This window comes from Salvelinus sp. IW2-2015, linkage group LG19, assembly GCF_002910315.2.
Source record: "Salvelinus sp. IW2-2015 linkage group LG19, ASM291031v2, whole genome shotgun sequence".
Lineage (NCBI taxonomy): Eukaryota > Metazoa > Chordata > Actinopteri > Salmoniformes > Salmonidae > Salvelinus > Salvelinus sp. IW2-2015.
Genome location: NC_036859.1, coordinates 7521066 through 7535429, shown reverse-complemented (window position 1 = coordinate 7535429; position 14364 = coordinate 7521066). Strand labels below are relative to the sequence as shown.

General features: G+C 42.3%; 1 protein-coding gene across 1 annotated transcript in view; it reads left to right on the top strand.

Annotated features, from left to right (window-relative positions):
- The window catches only part of LOC111979829 (CUGBP Elav-like family member 5), a 58578-nt gene that overhangs the window by 12405 nt on the left and 31809 nt on the right, over nucleotides 1–14364 (top strand).

Below are 14364 nucleotides of genomic sequence, written 5' to 3'. Positions count from 1 at the left end.
GTGTGGTTGGAAGGGTGGAGGGGGTGTGTGCTGTGTTATGGAAGGGTGGAGGGGTAGTGAGCTGTGTTTATGGAAGGGTGGAGGGGTAGTGTGGCTGTGGTTATGGAAGGGTGGAGGGGTAGTGTGTGTGTTATGAAGGGTGGAGGGTTAGATGGAGCTGTGTTATGTACAGGGTGGAGGGGGTAGTGGGCTGTGTTCTGGAAGGGTGGAGAGGGAGTGTTGCTGTTATGTAAGGGTGGAGGGGTAGTGTGGCTGTGTTTATTGTAGGGTGGAGGGGTAGTGTGCGTGTTATGGAAGGTGGAGGGGTAAGTGTGCTGGTGTTATGAAGGGTGAGGGGTAGTGAGCTGTGTTATGGAAGGGTGGAGGGGTGTGTGCTGTGTATGAGGGTGGAGGGTAGTGTGCTGTGGTTATTGGAAGGGTGGAGGGGTAGTGTGCTGTGTTATGGAGGGTGGAGGGGTAGTGTGCTGTGTTATGAAGGTGGAGGGTAGTGTGTGTGTATGGAAGGGTGGGGTGTGTGCTGTTTATGGAAGGTGGAGGGTAGTGTGCTGTGTTATGGAAGGGTGGAGGGGTAGTGTGCTGTGTTATGGAAGGGTGGAGGGGTAGTGTGCGTGTTATGGAAGGGTGGAGTAGGCCCAATAAATCGGCGTTACAGAGAACATGGACGGAATCACGGAATCCAGACATTAAAACGGATTGAACAATATTCAAAAATGTATTGAACTTAGTAGGAAATCAACAAAAGCATTTATTCGACAATTCAGTAATCTGCCAAGATTATCATAAACATTAACAAAATGCATCAGTGATTCACAGGAATGTCCCTGTCTGTGTGGTGTTTGTCTACCACTTTATGTAGCCGTTAGCGATGATGCTTATGTTTGACAATAAAGTGTGATTCTGAGGGGGAAAACCCCCCCAAAAATGGGGAAAAACTGAAACCTGGAATAACAAAACGAAGAAAATGGAATTAGGGGGGAAAAATGTAAGGAATCAGGCAAAAAATAAACGATTATATAAGGCCTACTTTTTCCTCAGTTCGAGATTTCACTGCATATCACGGCTTGGCATGTTCTTATGGCAGAGATGCTGACTGTGGAATCTCTTGTGACAGCCGTGTCATTTTCATGCCAACACACACACAGACATGCGCACAAGTGCTTTTTCATGCACACACAAGCTCACACCCACACACAGACACAGAGCCACACACTCTTTTTCTCTCTCTCTCTCTCTCTCTCTCTCTCTCTCTCTCTCTCTCTCTCTCTCTCTCTCTCTCTCTCTCTCTCTCTCTCTCTCTCTCTCTCTCGGTCAGCAGACAGGGTTTCCTCCTCACTCTACCAGTTCTCACAGAAACCTGACAGTATTCTGTATGAGTATGTAAATCCACTTAACCCTACGTGACTCCATGTGACCATAACTAGGAAGAATAACATGGTTGTGTGTGATTTAACAGTGTGAAAGAACAAACCCGACGCTGTTCTTAGGGAAACCTTCATCGCCCGGGGTCCTCCTACGTTTTACTATGTCAACATTTCTCCTCCATGCTCACTTCCATGTCTATGAATCTGAGATACGTTAGGGAAGGTTTATATGAGGTATGGTTGGTCCCATAATCATTAGTGGAGGAATGGGAAGAATGCATGAAAGAGAGAAAAAGACAGAAAGGATGTTATCTCCACAGACACGGGCTGTCATTGTAAATAGAATTTGTTCTTAAATGACTTGCCTAGTTAAATAAAGTTACAAAATCTAATGTACATGAGGTGAACCATCTCTCTCTGCATCTCTTTCGTTCTTTCTCCTCTCACTCGCTGCCCTCTCCCTTTCTCTGCAGATGACTCGGTCACCCAACAGTCGATTTTCTGCCCTAGTTTCACTTACAGCAGGCCTTTCTTTCTGCTGGGTGTGTGTGTGCGTGCGTGTGCATACGTGTGTGTTACCGCCCACAGCGCTGTTTTTGTTTGTTGAAAGAAATATTACCGAACCTACAGTACACCATGTCCTATACCTCTCCCTATAGTCTCTCTTTCAATTGTACATATTGATTATAAAGGAATCACCACACCGCGGTCATTAGTGGTCTCTGTGGATGAACTGGCATTTTATTACGATCATAAAACGAACACTGATTTTCTCTCAAATTGATTCATGTCTCTGTTCTGTGTGCACTCCCACCACACAATACTATGCAATCCAGAGCTTGTATTTATTCACAAAGTGTCTCAGAGTAGGAGTGATATAGGATCAGGTCCACCCTGTCTATATAAGCATTTTCATTATTGTCTTAAAGGCAAAACGGATCCTAGATCAGTACTCCTACTCTGAKACACTTTGTGAACACGGGCCAGCAGTGAGTGGAACACATTTGCTATGCTAGCCTGATTCAGGTCTGTATCTGTATATTTATGGCATAACAATGATAGTCAGTGGAGTCGACTGTTAGAAGATGATAGGTCGTTCAGCATCATGGACAGCTCCACAGCCACAGCTCCACATCCTATCAGAGCCCAGAGACAGGTTGTCAAGGGCAACAGCTGCTTCCCTCAGCCGTGAGAGAGAGAGTTTCAGAATAACTGTAGCTAAACACTCAGTATCAACCGCTTACCACAGTGGTCACCGGAACTGGTCCTACAGAGCTACAAGGTGTACGGGTTCCTGCATTTAGAATAGTTCATGTGAATCCCAACCAACCACAGTTGGCTGTTTTTATGAAGAGGTTTGTCACCCCGAAAGAAAATCCATTAGCATGTAAATCCTATCTGGAAATAAACACACACACATGCATGCACGCATACACACACTCGCACACACAATGCGGCTTAGGATCGAGAAGCTTCAGGAAAGAGGGGAAGATGAAAGAGAAGAATTAGAAGGAGATAATCAACCTCTCCTGGATTTATGAAGAGAGCAGTCCTCAAGCAATCAAGCTAGCTAATTAACTCTGTCTCCGACAAGCCCTATGAACTGCTATTGGTGTCTAGACACTGTTATGTAACCTATACCCTCTCCTCCGTCCATCTCTCCTTTCTCTCTTCGTCTTACACTCTGTCTCTGACTCGCTCGCTCTCTTTTTCTCTTGTTGCGTATCTCTGTCTCTTTATCTCTTCTCTCTCTCTTCTCTCTCTCTCTCTCTCTCTTCTCTCTCTCTCTCTTCTCTCTCTATGGTTGCTGTGTATTGATATTTTTTCCTTTGTCTCTGCCTCTCCTCTCTTTTGCTTTCTCTCCTTTTGCTCTCTCTCTCTCTCTCTCCTCTCCCTCCTAACCCTCCCTCCCTCGCTCCCTCTCTCTCTTTCTTCTCTCGTTCCATCCGACAGTTATCCAGCATTACAACATCACTTCTGCTTTCCCAAATAAGAGAGGCTATTCTGGGCAAGGGGGCCTTCCGAATCCCAGCTTATGTTAGACACACACACACACACACACACACACACACACACACACACACACACACACACACACACACACACACACACACCAACACACACACACACACACACACACACACACACACACACACACACACACACACACACACACACGCATGCATCATTTTGTGCCGATTTCCAAGATTTAATGGCATTTCCTGTAGTATACTGTAGTATTTACAGTTAACTATAGTAAAGGAAAACTGTAGTATTTAATGTTTTTACAGATTGCAGTATACTGTAGTATTTATGCAGACTTTACATTTTAGTCATTTAGCAGATGGGCTTATCCAGAGTAACTTACAGTAGTGAGTGCATACTGGTCCCCCATGGGAATCGAACCCACAACCGTGGCATTGCAAGCATCACGATCTACCAACTGAGCCAAACGGGACATTTATAGTAACTATAGTATGAATACTGTAGTACATGAAAACTGTAGCATATACTATAGTAATTAAGGTAGTGTGTTTGCAGACATTACTGTAGTATTTGCTATCATTTCTTATTTKATTATCTTTGACATAGAAGTGGAGGCTTTCTCATTCAGGAAACATACTGGAGAAATACTCAAATACCAAATGTTCCATAACCTGTAGGCAGTGGTGTGTATTCATAGATGCCAAGGGAAGTGAGGCTTTTCCAAAAAAAGTACCAATATWTWTWTTTTTTTAAACAGTCATTTATCTTTCGTCTCTCTGTGTTTCATGAATCTCTTTCAATTCGCAAGAGGCTTAATGTATCTATTAATGAGAAAGCATCCGAGCGAGCAAAACAGTGCCTCTCTGTCTCTCTACGTGTAGCCCATCTATCTGATGCTGTCTGGTCCAAACGAGTGACGAGTGACATTGTTGCCGCCCATTGCATTGAAGGCAAGGGAAGCCAGCGAGCATCTGGCCTCCATTGACAAAAAAGTATACARCATTTTCCAATCAGCTTTGAGCTAAACTGAGTGAGCTCAACTGTGAATGGTCCTGGCGCACCAAAAAAAAAGTGTCAAGGGAAGCCAGCTTGGATTTGGCTTCCCCCCTATCAAATCCGATTGAGAGCATATGTCATTGACAGAATTTTTTWAAATTGTTGCATCTCGTTGTGTTGTTGTCCTCCGGTGGCTAGCTAGCCAGCTAGTTAAAATTTGCCCTGTCCTAAATTAGACTACTTAATTTGGACTACTTATTTGGACTAATGATTATGACGGCGATTCTGATCCAACCATTAATTCATACATTGTTGTGCCCCTGGCCTGAGTGGATGGAAGTTCAATATGTACGATAGCCAGATGTAGAAGGCTAATGTTAACTAGCTAACATTGCCCATGAATGGAAATTAGGCTAGCGAGCAAGCATTTTAGCTAGGTAGCCTAGGACAACAAAAAATAAAAGCATGTACTGTATGATAGAGTGATGAAAGAGAGGAGGATGGCTGAGGGTGAGTCAACATGTTTTTCTACTTGCATGAACACGCACACACGCATCCAGAAATCAGGACCATGGACAGCCACATCATATTTAGCTTAAGTTGATTGGACTAAACTGTTTTTGGTATCTTTTAGTTGTCACTGTATCAGACTAAGCAGAGGTGATTTGAGGATGTTGAAATGTTGAAGTTGAAATGGTGCTGGAATAGCGGCAGCACCTGTTTTCCTTGCGACTTGCAATAACACTCTATGGTTCTAAATCAATAGTTGTTTAGTGGTCCGAACATGTAGGAAGCATTAACCTGCTTGACCAGGCTTTCGGTCATGTAACTGTTTGTTACTGTACATGCAATATGCTTTGTGAACTTAACTGGACAGATGTTGCTATCCGGTTTTGTGATAAAACAAAGGTTTGGTTGAATTTGTTCTGCCACTGTGTCTTATTGTTTTCTTTGCCTTTAGGCCTGTATATCACGGTCGCAAGGCGTATGWATTAACAGGTTATAGAGCAAACAACGCAATTACTGGCTTCCCCAGTGATTTTACCCACGCACCGCTACTGCCTGTATGTAGGTAGGACTGGCTTATGAACGGATAGGAAACAAAATATTTAGTCAATACTTGGCATGTAAGTTTCTCAATTATGGGTGGCACAAATTGCGGGTGTTTTAGCGGACTGTAGTGTTTTTGCTGACATTACTGTAGTATTTACTACAGTGTTTTTAGCGGTATACTACAACATTCAAGGATCAAGGATTACTACGGTGTGTAGTAAAGTATTCCACGGTATACTACAGTTAATTATAGAATTCTACAGTAAGTAGTGTTGTATTCTTTAGTAAACGGTCGCATTTTTTTCATGTGGGCATGGACACACACACATGGTGTGTGGCACAAACCTTGTAGCTGAAGGAATATGGGTGTGTGTGGGTTTGTGCGTGCATGCTTGCGTGTGTGCACATGCGTGTGTGTGTATTCATTCATTTCTGCCTTGTGCTTCAGTATGCCCTATTCTGTGTGTATATGTGCCTGAATTTGTCCCTCTCTCTCTCTCTGTGTGGGGGGGGGGGGGTCTGTCTCTTCTCTCTTTGGTGCTGGAACATCGAGTCCACAGTAGCAGGGCTTAGGGGAAGAGAGGAGCAGAACAGATGAATATAGGTCGATGCACTGAGCTGTTCTCCTCTCCTCTGAGCTCTTAGACTGTGATTATCTATACCTGAACACTGGAAAGACCCTGGGGAGGCAGCAGGATACATACACTGTCTAGATGCTTCCAGAGGTTACTGTAGTACAGCAACCATTCAGCCATCATGGGTCTTTATCTATGACTATGAACACCAATGGTGGATATGCGCACAAATACATCCATTAGACTGCTGCTATGAGATGAATCTAAAGAAATATCTCCCCCACAGGACCTTTGTATTTCAAGTTGAATTATATCTCCACACTGTCGGGGAACCTCACATTTCGTGTTTGCTTGACGACTCAATTCTTCCAATCCGTTGCTCTGACGTTTGAAGAAACTCCCGTCCGTGGGCGTGGCATAGCGTTTGGGTAGGAGTCTGGGAAGCCAGGCAAATTTATTGTAGATCTTTGGGCCAAATTCTAATTTGCTGTAGTCTCGTTTTCATGTTACAATCATGTTGCCCATATACTCATTAATCTCTACGTGTGGGTTACACACTCCCATTGTTCTGTGTACTATAGCCTACCCTTTCCCTGACAATGCGTGCCTGCACAAGTGAGTGTGTGAGTGTGCGCGTGTGCGCACAAAGCCACACATTGCAGCCTTATTTGTAACCTCACCATATACTCCCTTATTCTCTATCACTCCCCCTCAGGAAAGATATTCATATGAACAGATACAGTATATCCCTAACCCTGCACCTTTCTAATCTCTTTTAAAGGGAGTGTATACACCCGGGTGGAACCTTTGATCGTAGTGAGGGGTTCTCCAGGTGTCAGGGGGAATAAGTAAGAGACGCACCCCTGTGGCTGAGAGGTAAATCACCTCATCCACCGTCCATGGATGTAGTGCGGTGCTCCCACACTTTTTTCAATTTGAGAAAACACAGATAAATTCAAAATAAATTATATTTAAGTACCACTAAAATTCCATTAAAATTATAAAATGACAAATTAAATACACATGTAGGCTATAGCAGCCTATAGGTAGGTAAATGGTGGTATCTTCCCTGTCGTTCTCTCTGGCGGTGGCACGAATGATGAATAACTGTCTGTTGGCATGTGTGCAGAGGCCCGTTGGTCGGAGGCTTGACCACTTTGCCGACCACTTTGAGCGGGCCAAATCCGACGTAACAAGAACAGACAGACGTTAAACTCTACTAGGGATTGCTAAAACGTGTGACCTCAAAACATTTTGTTATGGACTTGGGGCTCTTGCAATACGCATTTGAACTCGCCCTACTGTCTGAGTGCTTAGTTTACAGAAACGTACCGCCTCTATTGCGTATGCAGACAAACTGATCACGCCAACCAGATCTAGCATCCAAATTCACCGTGTCTGCCTTGATGTTCATAAAATCCCTTAGCCCTTCTTACATCAGCTGATATCTCAAAGTGCTGTACAGAAACCCAGCCTAAAACCCCAAACAGCAAGCAATGCAGGTGTAGAAGCACAGTGGCTAGGAAAAACTCCCTAGAAAGGCCAAAACCTAGGAAGAAACCTAGAGAGGAACCAGGCTATGAGGGGTGGCCCGTCCTCTTCTGGCTGTGCCGGGTGGAGATTATAACAGAACATGGCCAAGATGTTAAAATGTTCATAAATGACCAGCATGGTCAAATAATAATAATCACAGTAGTTGTCGAGGGTGCAACAAGTCTGCACCTCAGGAGTAAATGTCAGTTGGCTTTTCATAGCCGATCATTAAGAGTATCTCTACCACTCCTGCTGTCTCTAGAGAGTTGAAAACAGCAGGTCTGGGACAGGTAGCACGTCCGGTGAACAGGTCAGGGTTCCATAGCCGCAGGCAGAACAGTTGAACCTGGAGCAGCAGCACGGCCAGGTGGACTGGGGACAGCAAGGAGTCATCATGCCAGGTAGTCCTGAGGCATGGTCCTAGGGCTCAGGTCCTCCGAGAGAGAGAAAGAAAGAGAGAAATAGAGAATTAGAGAGAGCATACTTAAATTCACACAGGACACGGATAAGACAGGAGAAGTACTCCAGATATAACAGACTGACCCTAGCTCCCCGACACATAAACTACTGCAGCATAAATACTGGAGGCTGAGACAGGAGGAGTCAGGAGACACTTTGGCCCCATCCGATGATACCGCTGGACAGGGCCAAACAGGCAGGATATAACCCCACCCACTTTGCCAAAGCACAGCCCCCACACCACTAGAGGGATTTCTTCAACCACCAACTTACCATCCTGAGACAAGGCCGAGTATAGCCCACAAAGATCTCCGCCACGGCACAACCCAAGGGGGGGGGCGCCAACCCAGACAGGAAGATCACGTCAGTGACTCAACCCACTCAAGTGACGCACCCCTCCTAGGGACGGCATGGAACAAAAATCTCCACGGACCCTTCTTGCGCAGTTGAACCCAGAACGATATGTGACCACTTGGTTATGGTGTTGTCCTTTCAGCACCATGATTCAAAGGGCGCTCAAATCGCTTCAAATAATCCACATCCAGATGTTGTATCCGCCTAATAGTCCTACTCATCACTTACTAATGTTTTTACAAATAGTCGATTAGCACTTCTCACAATGGTGCTCGTTTAGTAAAGTTAGAGCACAGCGGAATCAATTTCTCACAAGATACATAGGCACATAGGCTAATGAATAATTCGTATTTCACATAACAGACCCAGATATAATAACACATTATAGKCCTACTGTAGCATAGTAGGCCTATAATATGTTACACCAAAAACACCTCCGCAGTCATTTCTTATCTGAAGCTGAATAATCACATTTATTTCGTCATGCGGCCAAAGGTCAACAGCGCGCACTGAAGGCTATGCTTTGATTGAAACCAAATAGACCTACAAGAAAGGCTATTAGTTCGCATACAGTATGGACATTTCACGGGTAAAACGTGAAGAATCGTCATGTATGATTGAAAGTGATAATGGCCTATTTTGGTGTTTGAGGGTATTAAAAATAGAACGTTTACGATGTTAAAAATAGAACACAGAAGACGCGTGGGCATAGGCAGACGGTGCAATTGGAGGATGCATTTTATGCACCTATTTTATAATGATATTTAATCTGTCAGTACAAACTTTGATTGAGTAATGATAACATAATTTTTTWTTTTTTAATKGCACTCCCTCACCCCAAAAAAATAGCACCACACCACTGACACCATCCATGTCAAAAATGATGAGATGCGTGTGTATGAACGCAGCTATCTCTGTGTTGAATATAGTTGTACTTGATTCATTCGCTTGGGGAAATGATTGGTTACAATGTGACATTAAAAACATTGCCTTCAGAAATCATTCACATCTGTTGACTGTTTCCACATGTTGTGTTACAGCCTGATTTTAAAAAGGATTAAACGGAGATGCTGTGTCACCGAGCTACACACAATACCCCATAATGTCAAAGTGGAATTATGTTTTTAGAAATTATTACAAATTAATCAAAAATGAAAAGTTTAAAGGTCTTGAGTCAATAAATATTACTTTTTTTTCTTTTCTTTTTTTTTTACAATCGCTAGGACCCATTTCTCAATACTTTCACTTTTTCAAAACTCTTCACACAGTGAACACAACAGCAGTCTATGTGGGCTAAACTGTGAATCATTTTTCATTGCTTTGGCACAAAATGCTGTAACGGCAGCCTTCCTCCTCTTCAAGAGAAGAGAAGGTGTAGCAGGGATCGGACCAACACGCAGCGTAGCCAGTGCTCAACATGTTTAATAGACGAAAACAGTGAACACTTAACAATTACAAAATGTGGCAAACCGATACAGTCCTAGCTGTTGCAGAGAAAACACAAAGACAGGAAACAACCACCCACAATCCCCAACACAAAACAAGCCACCTAAATATGATTCCCAATCAGAGACAACACAAAACACCTGCTTCTGATTGAGAACCATATTAGGCCAAACATAGAAACAGACAAACTAGACACACAACATAGAATGCCCACCCAGCTCACGTCCTGACCAACACTAAAACAAGCAAAACACACAAGAACTATGGTCAGAACGTGACAAATGCATTCAATGACTACATCAAATGAAATTGTATTAGCCCCCAACCAACAATGCAGTTTCAAAAAATATGGACAAGAAAAAGAGATAAAAGTAACAAGTAATTAAAGAGTAGCAGTAAAACAACAATAGCGAGACTATATACAGSGGGGCACCGGTACAGAGTCAATGTGCGAGGGCACCGGTTAGTTGAGGTAGTATGTACATATAGGTAGAGATATTGAGGTCCCTATGCATACACTGTAGATGATAGCAACAGACATCTGTCAAATTTCATGAATTATTTTCTCACTCAGACACAACCACCACCAAATGTACCTACAGGCCAATTTGCACATGTTTACATACACTTTTCAAAACTGTTACACTTAAGTTCAAAACCTAACATAACACAAAATTGAATAAGACAGCAGCAATTTGCTACATTTCTACAGTAATATGTATTGAAATATATTCAAAATCTAAAAAATGAAATACTATCAAAACAATTACACAAACCACAGCTGATTCCCATTGTAGCTGAACACCTACCCAGGTGTTGGTCTTTCAATGACATTACCATCTATACAAAAGGGGACACCTTAGGAATAATGCTGTACTGTAATGTAAACACGGACCCAGCCAGAGATAGAGAAGTGGCTGACAGAGGAAGAAGAGTGGCTGGGAGAGGGAGAGGGAGAGGAGTACGTACGCGTGGTGGAAGAAGACTGAGAGGAAGATCAAGAGCTGTAGTCTCAGATGAGATTAGGGCTGCTATAATTGATCATGTAATAAATCATGGTCTATCAACGAGAGAGGCTGGTCTGAGAGTGCAGCCAAATCTGCAACGCTCAACAGTGGCAYCTATTGTGAGAAATTTCTGGCAAAACAGGTAAGATGTGCATTCTGCAAGGACATCTGACTGAACTGCACATTACAGAAGTAAATTGAGCAAAGCCTCCAAACCCATTTGTGTGTAATTGTAATTGTATTTCTGCTTAGAACCCAACGGTTACCTCCCGCAGGCGGGAGAGGTAGGATTTTCACTGCTGTGCAGGAAGCTGCAATCGTTGATATGGTCATCAGAAACAATGGCATAAAACTCACAGAGATTCGGGACAGAGTGTTGGCAGACAACATTACATTTTGAAATATTCACAATGTAAGCATAACAACTATTTCTAGAGTCCTGAAACAACATCAAGTCAGAATGAAGCAGTTGTACACTGTCCCCTTTGAGAGGAACTCTGAATGAGTCAAGCAACTCAGGATCAATATGTCCAGGAAAGATGACTATAAAATACAGAACTGGTTTTGAACAGAACCAAACAGGGCAGAGGCACATAATGGCATGTTTTTAGGTATAATGTAAACTACCGTAATAGCCTAACTCATGTTTCCTTGTGGATTTATTTGAGAGAATCATGGAGATTGAAGCCAGGCAAACACCCAACATATTCATCTTTGTGGATGAGGCTGGTTTCAACTTGGCCAAAACATGGCAGCGAGGAAGGAATGTGATAGGGAAAAGAGCCACAGTGGATGTCCCGGGCCAGAGGGGTGCCAACATCACAATGTGTGCAGCAATATCCTCWGRTGGACTGCTGTTACACAAACCGCTAATTGRGCCATACAACACMGAGSGTCTCATTTCATTCCTGGATGACCTCTATGGAAGGGTTGTGCCAGGTGAGGAAAGGGTTGCAGTGAGGCGAAATCAGCTAACGTTTGTAATTGTATGGAACAATGTGGCATTTCACCAGTCCCGTGCAGTCACAGAGTGGTTTGCAGCCCATCCCAGGATGGTGTCACTTTTCTTCCCACCTTACTCTCCATTCCTCAACCCCATAGAGGAATTATTTTCCTCATGGAGGTGGAAGGTTTATGACCACCATCCACATGATCAAATGTCMCTCCTGGAYGCAATGMATGCTGGATGCCTGGACATATCTGCAGAAGATTGCCAGGGATGGAYCAGGCATGCCAAAAGRTTCTTTCCTAGGTGTATTGCCCAAGATGACATAAGATGTGATGTGGATGAGAACCTGTGGCCAAATGCAGAAGACAGGGTTGACTAGCATTGCTACTGTATCTGTATCGGTAGATTGTGTATATACAAATTCTTGTATTTTGGAATCACTCTACCAAAAAATTACAAAAATATTGAAGCATATTGCATCATGTCTAATTCATTCCTGTAACATATRCTGCAGTGAATTCTAAACAGTAGAGAGGTGTCATTCTTGTTTTGGAAGGACATTTTACATTAGAAAACATTGTGTAATGCTACCTGTTGTTAGTGTTTTTTTAGGTCATTGTTTTATGAGTGACAAAGTGTGCTTGTTGGGTGACAACCTTTGCTAGTGTTATGGAAGAATGAGTTGATTTGAGACATGTATGAAGTGTTTTGGTAGTTTTAGTGCATTTTGGATGTGAAATTAACTGCTGTGCCAAGCTGAAAGTTGGTTAGGAGAACTGTGTGAAGAGTTTTGAAAAAGTGACCTAAGTATTGAGAAATGGGTCCTAGCGATTGTAAAAAAAAAAAACTGTAAACCCCTTTGTTGTGGCAAGTTCAGGAGTAATAGTTTTATTAATGAGTCACATAATAAGTTGCATGAAATCATTCTGTGTGCAAAAATTATATTTAACATTCTTTTTTTATGACTACCTCATCTCTGTATCCAATGCATACAATTATCTATAAGGTCCCTCAGTCTAGCAGTAAATCTCAAACACAGATTCAACCACAAAGACCAAGGAAGTTTTTCAAAGCCTCGTAAAGAAGGGCACTTATTGGTAGACGAGTATAACAAAAACAGACATGGAATATCCCTTTGAGGATGGTAAAGTTATTAATTACACTTTGGATGGTGCATCAATACACCCAGTCACTACGAAGATACTGGCGTCCTCCTAACTCAGTTGCCGGAGAGGAAGGAAATCGCTCAGGGATTTCAACGAGGCCAATGGTTACTTTAAAGCGGTTACAGAGTTTAATGGCTATGATAGGAGAAAACTGAGGCTGGGTCAACAACATTGTAGTTACTCCACAATACTGAACTAAATGACAGAGGGAAAAGAAGGAAGACTGTACATAATACAAATATTCCCAAATATGCATGCTGTTAGCAAAAAGGCACTAAAGTAAAACTGCCAAAAATATGGCGAAAAATTTACTTTTTGTCCTGAATCAAATCAAAATCAAATCAAATTGTATTTGTCACATGCGCCGAATACAGCCGAAGATGTAGAACTTACAGTGAAATACAGTTTTAAGAAAAAAGGGGAAAAAAGTGTTAAGAAAGTACTTTCTAAAGTAAACTGAAGTAAAAAAATAAATAAAATAACAATTAAAAATTAAAAATGTAAAAATGTAAAATGTAAAAATAACAAATAATTAAGGAGCAACAATAAAATAAACAGTAGCGTGGCTATATACAGGGGGTACCGGTACAGAGTCAATGTGCGGGGGCACAGGTTTGTCAAGGTAATTGAGGTAATATGTACATGTAGGTAGAGGTAAAGTGACGATGCATGGATAATAAACAGAGAGTAGCAGCAGTGTAAAAATGTTGCAATGGAAAGCATTATGTTTGGGGTAAATCCAACACAACACATCACTGAGTACCACTCATTATATTTTCTAGCATGGTGGTGGCTGCATCAATGTTGTGGGTATGCTTGTCATCGGCAAGGACTAGGGAGTTTTTTGTATAAAAAGAAACGGAATAGAACTAAGCACAGGCAAAATCCTAGAGGAAAACCTGGTTCAGTCTGCTTTCCAACAGACACTGGGAGACAAATTCACCTTTCAGCAGGACAATAACCTAAAACACAAGGCGAAATATACACTGGAGTTGTTTACCAAGAGGACGTTTAATGTTCCTAAGTGGCCTACTTACAGTTTTGACTTAAAATCATCTTGAAGATCTATGGCAAGACTTAGAAATGGCTGTCTAGCAATGATCAACAACCAACTTAATTTAAAAAAGAATGATGTGCAAATATTGTACAATCCAGGTGTGTAAAGCTTTTAGAGACTTACCCAGAAAAACTCACAGCTGTAATCGCTGGTTAAGGTGATTCTAACATGTATTGACTCAGGGGTATGATTACYTATGTAAATTAGATATTTCTGTATTTCATTTTCAATAAATTAGCAAAAATGTCTTAAAACATGTTTTCACTTCATCATTATTGTAACGGGTGTCGTCGTCGGAAGAGACCAAGGCGCAGCGTTCTTTGAGTTCCACATAATTTAATAACGAAGTGAAACTTAGAAAGGACTAAACCATAAAGAATAACAACAACCGAACAGCTTCGATGTGCAAACTCCCTGCACAC